Source organism: Leptosomus discolor, chromosome 1 (assembly GCF_034619465.1).
Source record: "Leptosomus discolor isolate bLepDis1 chromosome 1, bLepDis1.hap2, whole genome shotgun sequence".
NCBI classification, from domain to species: domain Eukaryota; kingdom Metazoa; phylum Chordata; class Aves; order Leptosomiformes; family Leptosomidae; genus Leptosomus; species Leptosomus discolor.
The window spans coordinates 109515811-109528132 of NC_141391.1; positions in this window are offsets into that span (position 1 = coordinate 109515811).

The following is a 12322-nucleotide window of genomic DNA, read 5'->3' on the forward strand; positions in this document are numbered from 1 at the left end:
CTATATACTGCAATAGCAAAGCTGTTATCTGACGTAAATCTGTTTTCTGTCGCTATGGTTTATTCTTGTAAAGGGTTAATTGTATTGGTACCATCTCTTTCGTTATGTCCACAGCTCTCTCTGTGTTAAGAAAGGATCCCCGTAACCAAATATTTACACAAATGCAGAAGCTACGTAGTCCAGATTTTGCAGTCCAAACAAATTTTGAAAGGGATAGTATTACTGTTCGTTATTTTTCTTTGATGTCCACGATAAATAAAGTTCGAATACATTTTTATATGATTATGCTCTGTATGTGTGAGATGACAGTTTAAAAAACAAAGTTATTTCTGCCCTTGTTGAAAACATTAGATCAAATGGGTAACTACGCAAACACCTAGCTGAAGAGGAGGTGTCAACGCCTTCATTCAATAAAGGATTCCTAGTGATGAAATCGCGCTGTCTCCATTTCTGCTGGGACAAACGTCCGCTGATGTCTTTCAAAATGGTTGGTTACTCTTAAGTAAAGCAGCAGCTTTTACCTGCCAGCTCAGAATTAGTTTTCTGGTAAGTCGGATAAATGCCTTGCCATTTTCCATGAGGGTTCAGATAAGTACTACTTACATCCTGTAAGGACATGACAATTCACGGTGTCTGTTAGATCTTCTTTTAAAAACAAATCTACCCACTAAGATGCTGGATACTGTGGGTGAAATGCAGAATTTTAAATCAGGAGATTTCAAGCACTTTATTTAATGACAGAATTTAATTGTTTTTCCCTTCTGTGAAGGAAAGAAAGTATCATTTGTGTAATAAAAAGCTAAAGGAACCAGAACCTCAAAGTAGGGATATGAAGATTTTGGGTTCTTCTGTTGTTTTATATGTGCTGCAGACTGGTGTGTTAAAGGGTAATCTGACTCGGGTATCCTAGGCTGATGGGATGAGTGAGGGTTTTTGCTGCGCATCCGCTTGTGTCAACGCAAATTACATACCATGGAAAGTATAATGAGGCAATCACAGTCATTACAGAAAGAGAAAACGATTCGTCATTAGAATGGAGATGCTCACCCTTCTGTGAAATAAATCCTAGCTAGTAATTAAAATAAATACTGTACTGCATTTAGGAAACATGAGGTCCACACTTTGCCTAGCCTAGACAGACCTATTCCTAATCTCATTTAAATCAAAAGCAACAGTAATGCAGTCATGTTCACAGTCCTGAAAATTGTTCACGCTTCTGCAAATTAAGAGTACATCAGAGTACAATGTTTAAATAATAATTATTTTTAAAAAGAAAAAAAATCCCTGCTTCCCCACTGCAAACATTGGTCCGGCTAATAAGGCATAAAGCTACCAGATTTATTAGAGGATGTGACATTCTGTGGATTTTGAGTGGCCTATACTTACTTCCTGGAACACTAAACACAATGAGGGAAAAAGATAACGGTGAAAATGACCACTCACAAAGGAAAAGGTCAGCTTCCAAACTTTTTGAACAGATTCCTACTAGTGCCAGTGTTTTGCATCAAGCCCAAAATAGGCTCCAGGGTGAAGGCAGAATCCAGTCAGCAAGGAAGAGACAGCCACTGGAGCAGAAGCCTGCAGTCCAGACCCACATTTGGCAAATGGACAATTTTTTACCATTTCTTTTATGGAGTGCTGTCTCATGCTCAGGAACCTTAAGATTTCTGTTAAACACAAAAATATCATGTCATGTGTTTTAAAGTTAAGAAAAACTTCAGTATGAGAACACCTGCATCAGTGTCAGCCTAAATTTATAGATAGCTTGAAACAAAACAATAAAATCAATACAAGCTTTTTCAAATTTTTATGTATTTTTTACACAAATTGAGAAGTAATTTTAAAATGTTTATAAATGGTGTGGTGGTGTTATGATTGATATTAATGAAATGTAAAATGTGACTGAAGCAACTGGGAAGCTGCTAGGAGTCCTTTGTACAGTCCTGATCCAATTTTGGTGAAACAGTAACTAGACATGATTCAACACTCGACTTAGGAACCAGCTATTAGACAACGTGGCTCTGTCAGAAAGGGTGATGATGGGTTGTGGTTTGGTCAGCAAACCATGAAGAACTGCTTGGGACTGACAAGGTTAGAGAAGGAAGAGGTAAAAGGTAGTTCTGGCAAGGGAAGATCGCGACCACTGTCTCACTGACCACCTACCCAAATGATACTACCTACTCAAAAAGGACAATAGAAGAAGACAGAGACTGCACGCTAATTTGCATTAGAAGCGAGGAAGAAGAACCAATCACCGAAGGGAATAATGATGAATATGTATTAGGTAGGTGTATAATTATGGAAAACTCTGAGGTCAGGTGTGCTGTCTTGGGACAGACACCCATTGATGCCCATCAATGAAATAAAATACCTCAACCCTGTGTATATTGGCGTTTTGCACACCGGGTACTGGACCCCACTTGTGGGACAACAGTGAGACTCTTCAGTATATCCAAAACTAAGCTTTTCAGAACCTGAATAAAATGGTTTGCATATTTCTGCAACTTCCCTCTACTTTTTGAAAGGAAATTATCCACCAATTTTAACCTCAGGTTGTGAATAATGTGTGCTCCCTGCTTTGGAAATGCTTCCTTATCTGCCTGACCTTCCACAAAGTGAAATTACTATTGGTTTGGGTTTTTGAGGGGAAAGGTGGAAAAGTATCAAGTGAAGTTAGTCACAGGCTTGACCTACAGAAGCAATGAAATGGAAATCGTCCTTGCTTGCATTACACAAATCGCACAGGACGTGACCACGCCATACAAGGACAACAGTGTTATTTTCTGTTTCAGTTTCTAGCCTGCACTGGAGGCTGCAATTCTTGAGGGAAAATTTCCCATAAGTCTGTACAGTTCCTAACATGAGTAACAGCGTGTCTCAAGAAGGGCAAGAGAAAAAAACAGGGAAGATAAAGAGAAGGAGTAAATAGTACCCTCGGAACTTTGGGTCTGGATTTCTCTTGTAGGAGAGAGTCATTGCATTTTTTTCTGGGACACATTTTCTTCTGGATCAGCAGACTCCATCAGTTTACTCTATAATTCAGGCCAGAGCCAGCACGAGGGAGGATGCAGGGGGATTTGGCCGGGAGAGGGGAGCTGGGGTAGGGGAACGGGACCGTTTCTGTTCAGCAGTTGCAGGCTGCTGGTGTTAGGTGTGAATCCACCTGGAGGTTGGTCATTAGGTTGGAGGTGCCACACTCCTGCTCTCCCCCCAGCCCCAATACTCCCACATGTGTACTTGCGCTGGCACTGGAGCTCATGGCATTAGCTGATAAGATAGTTTGGGAAGCAGGCTGGCCAAAGATAAATACCTTTTGTTTTCAGCCAGCTGAGCTCCCTGAACTGTTTTCCTGCTTATTTGCCTGAGTGCCAGCTGGCATAAAAAAAGGGGGCTGGGTGGCAGGCAAGGAAAGTCCAGGACCCTGCTGAATCAGCTGAGATTGGTTTAAACTGCTGTGGCACCACATCTAGAGCTGTGGGAAGGGGAAGGTTCAGCTTGTGCAACCGTTTTTTCCAAAATATTTTTTGGCATTGTTTATATTGCTATCTGTGCCCTGATGTGAGGAACAGGCACTTTTGTACTGCTAAACTTTTTTGCACTAGCTGTCCTTATCAGCATTACTTTAAACCAGCCCAGGGCAAATCAGGCTGATATGCTGAAAATAGCTGCCAGAGTCAAGAGATAGTCTACATTAAGGTCTCATCAACATGAGGAGATTACAGCAAAGGATTTTAGAAGGCAAAGTTATGGAGCGCTAAGTATTTCATAATAAAGCTTTGAGATCAGGTTCTCACCTTATGTCCCAACTGGCAGAGCCCAGAGCAGTGTCACATGCCTGAGGCCGGGGAGTGCAGCCTTCCAGCCTCCCCACTGGGATGGGCCCAGCGAGGTATCACCACCCCCTTTCCTCACCTCAGCTTGCACAGGGAGCACACCTTCTGAGGAGTCACTGATCTGCACACGTGGGGTGACCGAATGACTGGGTTCTACCTTTTTCTTTAACAACCTTGGGCTGTTTCCAGTTAAGTTTTCGTGCGCTTGCTACCTAATGATAGCTAAATGCAATCCATTACTGGTGGAAATAAGAGGTAGTAAAGGAAAAAATATCCACCAATAGCTGAGGTTTAATTATCTTTAATTCAGGATAATGTTTTTCACACACTGTCTTGTTCAGAGTTAAAATAACAGCTTTCACATTTAGCACCTCAGTCAAGTGACAGTTGCTATCAGGGTAAAATTCACACCTTGCTATGCTCCTTTTTTTGGAGAAACAATTTTTAGCAAAGACGTTTTAAGAGGGCAGCAATTTACACGTTTGTGTCTGTGTGATATTAACGTTTAGGAATATAATTTGCCTCGAACAATTTTCTCTCAGAGGTTACTTGAACGTTTGCATTGTTGAGATGCAGAAACAGCAGAAAGAAGAAGGAACACCAGTCCCCTACCAACGGCAGGTAGAGTTGAACCAAATTCAAAGCTTTGTATTTACACTGTAAAAGGGAAGCAAAATATGTGTAATATAAGATAGATTTGGTTTGTTTGAAGTCCAGGAGAAGAATGCATCATGTAATTCATCTTTGTAAAAATATTAGTGCTACACATCTTTTATTAACTATATATTGGAGATTTATTTGTATTCAGAGTTTCATTCTATCTGCACATGGCAGTAAAAGTGCAATGTCTGTTGGCCGGAACGTTAATACAGTTGACGATACAGACCTATTCTGTGGCAAACTATTTTTCTGAGCTAATATTCACCACAGTGGCACCTTGATTGAAGAAAATTTCCCTTAGGAGGAAAAATAGATGTGATTTCCAAAAGTGATGAGGAAGTGCTTCTTCTAGCAGCTGACCTGAAGATTTGCTGTCTCCAAAAGAGGTGACTATCACATTCCTCTCTCCTCTTTTCTGTCTGTCTCTCTCTTCATTGAATTTGAGCTGTGACATTTGCTGATGCTTGTATGACCCAGCAACAGCATTTCATAGAAAGCACAATGCTAGTCTCTCTTTCCACTTTCAGCTTTGCAGCCACCAGACTTTCACTTCCGCCAGCTTTGATAGTCATCTCGCAACTTAGTGAGGTAATTTAGCTCACCAGACTAGCAAATAATTAGTCCCCTCCACTTTTTTATCAGCTTGGTTTACCTGCAGAATAGATTACTGACCATTACTGGTGCCACAAAAGCAGCACAAGCACAAGCTAGGAGGAAGTGAAGTTGTGAGAAAGGATTAGAACAGGCCTGTGCTTGTTGGTTGTAACAACTGGTTCTCAGCTGCCTCATGAAATTTGGCCTATAGAGTGAAATTAGCTGTATCACAGGGCAGTTGTGTTGAAGCACAACTACACTTGTGAAGAAATGCTGAATTCCTACTCCTACAGCTGGCTGCTTGTGGAGGGAACTCAACATCGACACCCAGCATCCTTACAGGGGTTGTACCCCTAACATGGGTCTTTAAAATTACAGCTAGAGAAAGGCAGCAGTTATGTGCTTCCTCACAGGGTTAGCATGGGTTATGCTTGCTTTGGGTTGCATACTCCAACTGGAGTTGCTCAGCACTGGGGTGGGGATTCTCACACAGCCAGGCTGAAAATGATCATTAGAGCACTGAAAGGCCAAGGGAAATATGGAAACCACCCACAAATAAGTGGAAAGGTGTAAAAGCTGGCATCTGTGGATAGAAGGAGGATGTTTGTAGTTTGTTTTTCTAGTGCCAAGAAGAAAGAGGATTGTCTTGTGAGAATAGGACAAGCCAGACTACGAACAAGATCCACACTTGCAAAGGAGAAAGAGGAGAAATTGTGTCTGTGAAAACCAAGAGCATTCATGATCTAGAGTAGTGTGAAAGTGTTTCTTCAGCCCTTCAGGGAGTATGGTTGAACAGGAAGATAATCACAGATATGCTGGAGGCAATGGCATTTCATACTTAATCCCAAAATTAACTCAGGTCACTTTTATAGTCAGGGCTAGTAGCTGATGGTGGCTTGGACTACATCATGAACTTTCATGTGCAAGGCATGTATAAATAAATGGTGCTTTAGCACTTACCAGCCTCTTCAGTGTCTATATCTACCAGTTAAGACACTGGTGACATTTTCTGAACTGCTACTCAGCTGCCACTATCCTACTAGGCAGATGTTTCTCCGGGTTGTCACTGCTGACATTGCCCAGTCACTAGAAAGCTGCTCAAAGCCCTTTCTTGAGATGAAACCCCAGAACCCCTGCGGCAAGATCCTCCATAATCAGGGGAAATTACCCTTTCATACCAAGCTTGAGGCATACATGTTAAGTGTTATGAGGGACAGCCTGTGACCTGGAGCGCACAGGCCTGCTGTGCAGTAGTGACTGCTTTAACAACTGAGCTGTGATACAACCGTTAGCCAGTGCAAGAAGCAAGAAGGTCTGTTAAGACAGGAGCCAACTGCATGTAATACTCACTTCACCTGATATTCATTTGCTTATTCTGCCAATGAGACCAGATCCCACAGGCAGACCCAGATCACTCCCAACATCTGTGGCCTGCCAGCTCATGTGCCTGAAGGTCTGGGTACAAGCCAACAGTGGATGGAAGAACAGTGTCAGCACAAGACAGTGGGAGGGCAAAAGTAAGAGATAGGGAGTGCAAGTACAGGATGGAAAAACAGAGGTTTTCATCTGGTACTGGCAAACCAATCTTTGATGTTAATGCAAGGGAGGTGTTCGTAGAACTCAAGAACAGGTAGGCAGGTGCTATTTCAGGTCTGTCAGCTAGTTACATGGAGTCAGTAGCTTAGATGCCTACACTTTACTACTTGTTGCACGCTTCACCTTGCACTCTTTACCATTGTGAGACACTCTGTGCTCAGCTGGCTGCTTTCTGAAAGATTTCTTGCATAGGTGTCTGATATTCCCCTTCCCCAGGGAAGCCTGGTTGGTTAGCTCAAGGCTGTAAAATCTGCTTGTCACAGGAGTTTAGGTGTTTCAGGGTAACTGCAACAGTTCTTACAGCCAAGCTTCTCAAAGGTATCTCAGTGTCAACTGCTGTCGTTTCCAACAGAATAGTTAAATAACACAGGATCTGTACGTTGGGGCCCGCAGTTAAAGATTCTGACAGTAGTTGCATCAAATACCTATTGTCGCTATACATGAGATCATTGAAAAATGGCAATTTTCTCCAATTTGTTTGAAGCCTTGTGCTGCTCTGTCTTTTCTTTTAAATCATCAGCTTCTACTGTCACAAAACCCCCACATCTTCCATTAAAAATCAACAATTATCAGAACTTGTTTGCAGCTGATAGACCAGGAAGATGACCTGCAGAAATCACACAAAAAAAGCCAAATAAAAATACTCTTAACTTTATTTTTTTCAAGATCTTGGGCTTTTTTAATGCAGTCTCAGTATTTGGGGGTGTGTGGAGAATGAATTTCCTCATAAGTTTTTGGTTGTCAGTACTAGGTAAAAGGGATTCCTAGCCCTTTCTGAGATGGATGCCACCTCCTTCTCCTCATTTCAATATGCTCCTGCCTTTTCTGCTTAACCCTTAACTTTGCCTCTGAAGGTTCCCTTTCTTAAATTCCATTTTTTCTCAGGTGGACATGTATGCAGGATACACTTAACTATGGCAATCCCTAAAATCCCCAAATTCTGTGTAGCAGTGCCTAGGAGCTTGAGAATGCTGAAATTGCTGTTGTGAGTCACTTACAGATGTTCCTGCTCTAAATTATGCTGCCTGTATCCAGAGGGTTCTGCACAAGCAGAAGAATTGATGTGACTGCCTAAGCAGCAAACTGTGAGTAAAACAGTCATACTGTTGGCGCCATATTTCTTCCATTATGTTGTCCTCCATTTCCCTTACCTTGGGCACTGATTAGGTACCCTCAGAGTAGGTCTGGCGGAATGATACATTGGCAACTGCAACATAAACCACCCTTTGCCCTTCATTGCTTCCCTCATTGCAGCCACACCTGCTGGGTACGGCAGGGACTTTGTCCCAGGGAATCCACATTTTTTTTCCAGAATAAAGTATTCCAGTTATCCAAGTTGGAGGTTCTGGAGGAGCTTTCCACCATGGAGGCAAAAATAAAGGTCTAACAGCTTTCAGTGCAGAACTTTACCAGTTTCTGGAAGGGAACGTAGGACATGTCTGCTTGAGATAGCAATCGATGTTGCTCGCTGACCTGAAAAGAAGCTCTCAAAGGTGCAGGTATCCTTCGTTGAGATTTTTTGTCCCTGCCCAATGCATGTAAACAGCATCCTGTTACAGGGGAGAGTTAGTTTGTATTCCAGGTTGACTTGGATGCATTTCTAGTTGCTGGATCATTTAACATCACACCCCTGTAAAATCTGTAAAAATTTCTCTTGTAAAGGGTTTTTTTGTGTGGTTTTTTTTGTTTGGGGGTTGTTGTTTTTTTTTTTTTTTAGGTCGGGTTATGTAATTTTCTTTCCTACCCTATAAACAGGTTGGGTTGGTTTCAATAGTGCTTTGTAATTACATTAGCTCAGGAAAAAATGCTGACAGTGTAAGGAATACATATTTTTACTGATAACAACCTTTGTAATGTCTTGCGTAAATATTTACAATGAAACTTGTTTTAAATGGCCTCCCACAGAACCAGTCAAAAGTATTTGCCCAGTAGAAGTAGCCTCTAACTGGAAGTCTAGCACTGTCAACCTAAAGGCAAATGATAATAATGCCATTGCTTATTGCAAGTGGCACTTATTGCAGAATTGTGGTACATTTGGGGACATTTTGCAAGTAGTTCTCTACAAAGAAAAGAAACTACTTTTAAAATTCTGTAATTTGTTTTTTTTTCTGAAAGCATTTTTTCCCTTTCCTCCATGGTTTCAGCTTATTGCCTCTTGTTAAGGCAGACTTCAGTGGTGAATGTCATCCTGAATTATACTTTAATCTTTCATCAATTAGTGAAATGCTCCAGGAGGATAAGCAAAATGTATTCAGGAGTTCAAAGCCAAATGGCATGACACGGAGAGGAGAGTGGGGAGGCAGGACAGCCAGTCTTAGTTTTGCTGTTTGTTGAAATCTCTGGGCAATTTGCCTCATCTGCCAGTTCCCCAGTTGTTTCATCTGAATAATTGTATAATTATATATTTGCTTGTCTGAAAGGGACAACATGAAAAACTAAAATCAGTAACTTATACTTAACAAAACACTTTGTCCTACTCCTTCACACAGGAAATACTGAAGTGCAAGGAATGTAATAGGTGCTATAATGTCCATTTCATATGACAATTTAATGCATTTTTTGACCCCATACTGAAAGTTCAGAGGCTGTTTACAGTACAGGGTGGCAAAGGCTGATGCTTGGTCTGCAGTGACATCAAAAGAAGCAGTCCTGGCCCTTCCCTTCCCCTTGTGCTTTCACTGCTCCACGCTACTCCTTTGTGCTTGGGCAGCGTTCATTGCCTTGTAGCTGCTGGAAAGACGGGATCAGCCAAATCCCACAATTTAGGAGGAAAAGAAGCATCAACCCAGGACAGATGAGGGTTGGCGCCTGTCTCTTTCAGCAGCAGGAGGAAACTTTTAGATAGGCTCAGCTGTCTTGTGAAACCTTACCTTGAGACAGCAGGTATCAATGAAAGCTATTGATACTTCACCTGAGTACAGGCTGGAAGGGAAGTCCTGGCACCACTGGAATGAAGAGCCCAGCTCCCACGGAGCTCAGAGAGGTCAGAGCTTCCCCTTGCAACATGTGGCTTCCTACCAACCCCCGGGGCAGCAGCGTGGGATGGCTTAGGCAACACAGCCCCGCTGTTGCTAGCAGCCATCTTTACCCGCTTGCTGAATCAGCTCCTGAATCACTCACTGCTGGTTATGAGTATGCATATGAGGACTGGTTATGAGTATGCATATGAATATGCATATGAGTATGCATATAAGGATCAACATACGCGTTCCCGATAGCGTCATTGCAGGACGATCATTTTTGCAAAAAGGCGAGGATGACCTGTGAGGCTGGGATAATTACATCAGCTAAAGTGATTGCCATTTTAGCTAAATCTGCTATTAGAAGACTGTCAAAACTATGTATACCGTTGTCTGTTTGTGCCACAGTGGTGTCTAAAGGCTGCAGTTATGAGTCGTGACTCTGTTTCATTAAGTACGTTAAGCATGCATAACAAAATGTTGATCCGTGTCCTAAGTACTGTGTCTACTCTGTTCTCTGAGTTAGTGTTTCTTTTTAGCGCTCCTAAAGGTGTGCAATTAAACTGTCATAATGAAGCCAGCTATTTCAAGATACATTCTCAGTGGTGATATAGCACTTTAATCTTACCACAAAGTAATATTACTCGTATGATAATTGACCTGGGATTGTAACCTCATACCAGGTCAAACATGATTGATTTTCAGTGTGACTTCATTTCATAATTGTCCCTTCTTCTTACGGCTGTAGCCTCCTAGCATTTTTATTTTTTTTGCAGCCGTTTAAGATGGTACTATTTGGAATGTTTTGGTTTCCCTCTATTGGAGAATACTACTCCAATAGCTGAAGCACCAAAACAGCAAGTGTATCCAAATCTCAGCTTCTCCAGTTTACTGTTTGGAAATCCATCACATCAAAGAGCTTTCAGCTTATCAGTGTCAGGATGAACTGCAGTGATCAGAAAAGGTAAAGAAAGAGCACAACTCTTCTTTTTGTTCCTGCTTTTGCTGCCTGATGTAACTTTTGGTGGCTGGAGGCTAGAAGGACGTATCTTAGTGGAGGGAGTGGGGATACTCTATAAACTATCCCTTATTTTTTAAGCAAATGTTTATAATTTGCTTTAGTTGGCCTGAAACTATTTTATATATACTATCTTTTAGCAGTGCAGACAAATCAGAACTGTTTATAGTCTTGACCAGAACTATGAAGAGTACACTTCTCCCTACAAATAGACTTAATATCATAAATTAACTGACTGGTTTTTGTTAAAAAAAACCAACCCAAGGTATGACACAAACTTGTAATTTAGTCAATGTATGCAAAAAGTTAAAAGACATCTAGTGAGGAAAAATACTGAGGGCCTCTTAGGTAAGCATGAAACAGATAGGAGATGGTTATGATACAAGTAATAACATCTAACTGCCTACTTACTAGCAAACTATTCCTATTTCCTGAGAGAGAGGCTTTCAGCAAGGATGTGGAGTAAATTAATTTAGTGGCTTTCCATTTTTTTTTTTTTTTTGGGGGGGGGGGGGGGCGGGGGGTAGCCTTTGATGCAACTGACAATCAAAAGAGAAAGCAGAAAGGTGTTATGTGCAATAAAAGATGATGTCACCTGACAAAGCAGAGGCCAAGGAAGTGAACGGGTTGAAAGGAGAAGAAAATATAGAGTAAATCTCAACCAATAGAGCACCAAAACAAGTAGTATTTTTGACATAGTGGGAAAAAGGAAATAATGGAGAGACACAAAAGCAGACAGACATGGTAAGGTCAAAGTGATGAGGCTGGAAGAAAGATGTGTTTGTTCTAGAATTTAGAAAACAAGATTATATCTGCTAAACTGGGGGAAAAGCAACGGCAGCAGCTTATCTACATGACTTTGCTATAACATAAGAAGCAAACACTTTGTAATTTTAGAAAAACTTACCATGAAGTTGCACAACAATTACTTGTAATGCAGATACAATTTGTCACTAGTTGAATACAGAGAATAAACTGAGCCTTAAGTGTGTCTTGAGCTATGAAGACTACTGTGGTGCCCTCAGGACCAGGATAAGGCCACCTCTGCCTCACAAGATCCTTTCCAGATGCCTTATGCTTTCTTCTAATAAAATCTCTTGTCTTCCTGTGTAGATGTGTATCTTTTAAAGCATTTTGGAAGTCGCTAGTATCTCTTCAGATAGTCAAAACAACCCTGGTGTTTTGATGGGCTTGTATTTTGCTTCATGGATTGAAAGTGAAGACGACACAGTCTTCCTCTCACCAGTTCGTATTCAGGTATCGTTACCCCTATCATGTTCCTTGCCCACATACAAACAGGAACTGGGTGGCCTATTATGAATATTACAACATTTGTGTATTTCTCAGCATACAGAAGTTACTTTCATCAACCTTCAGGACCTCCACTGCCACTGATAACCATCTGTTGCTGGCACAGGGACTGTTACCTTTACGCAGAAGAAAGATTTTCCTCAGGACCTAGTCCAAGACTCATTTCACCAGAAATACTTCAAACTTGCCCGTGTTGGCACAAATATAAACTTAATTTTTTTTCAATTCTTTCTTCAGTATCACAGGTGGGATATATATTTACTAAAAAACCCCAAACCAAAACAAAATTCTCAAATGTTATTCTTTTTTTGCCAGTGAGAGAAACAGTTGAGCAAGATGCTGATCTTTAT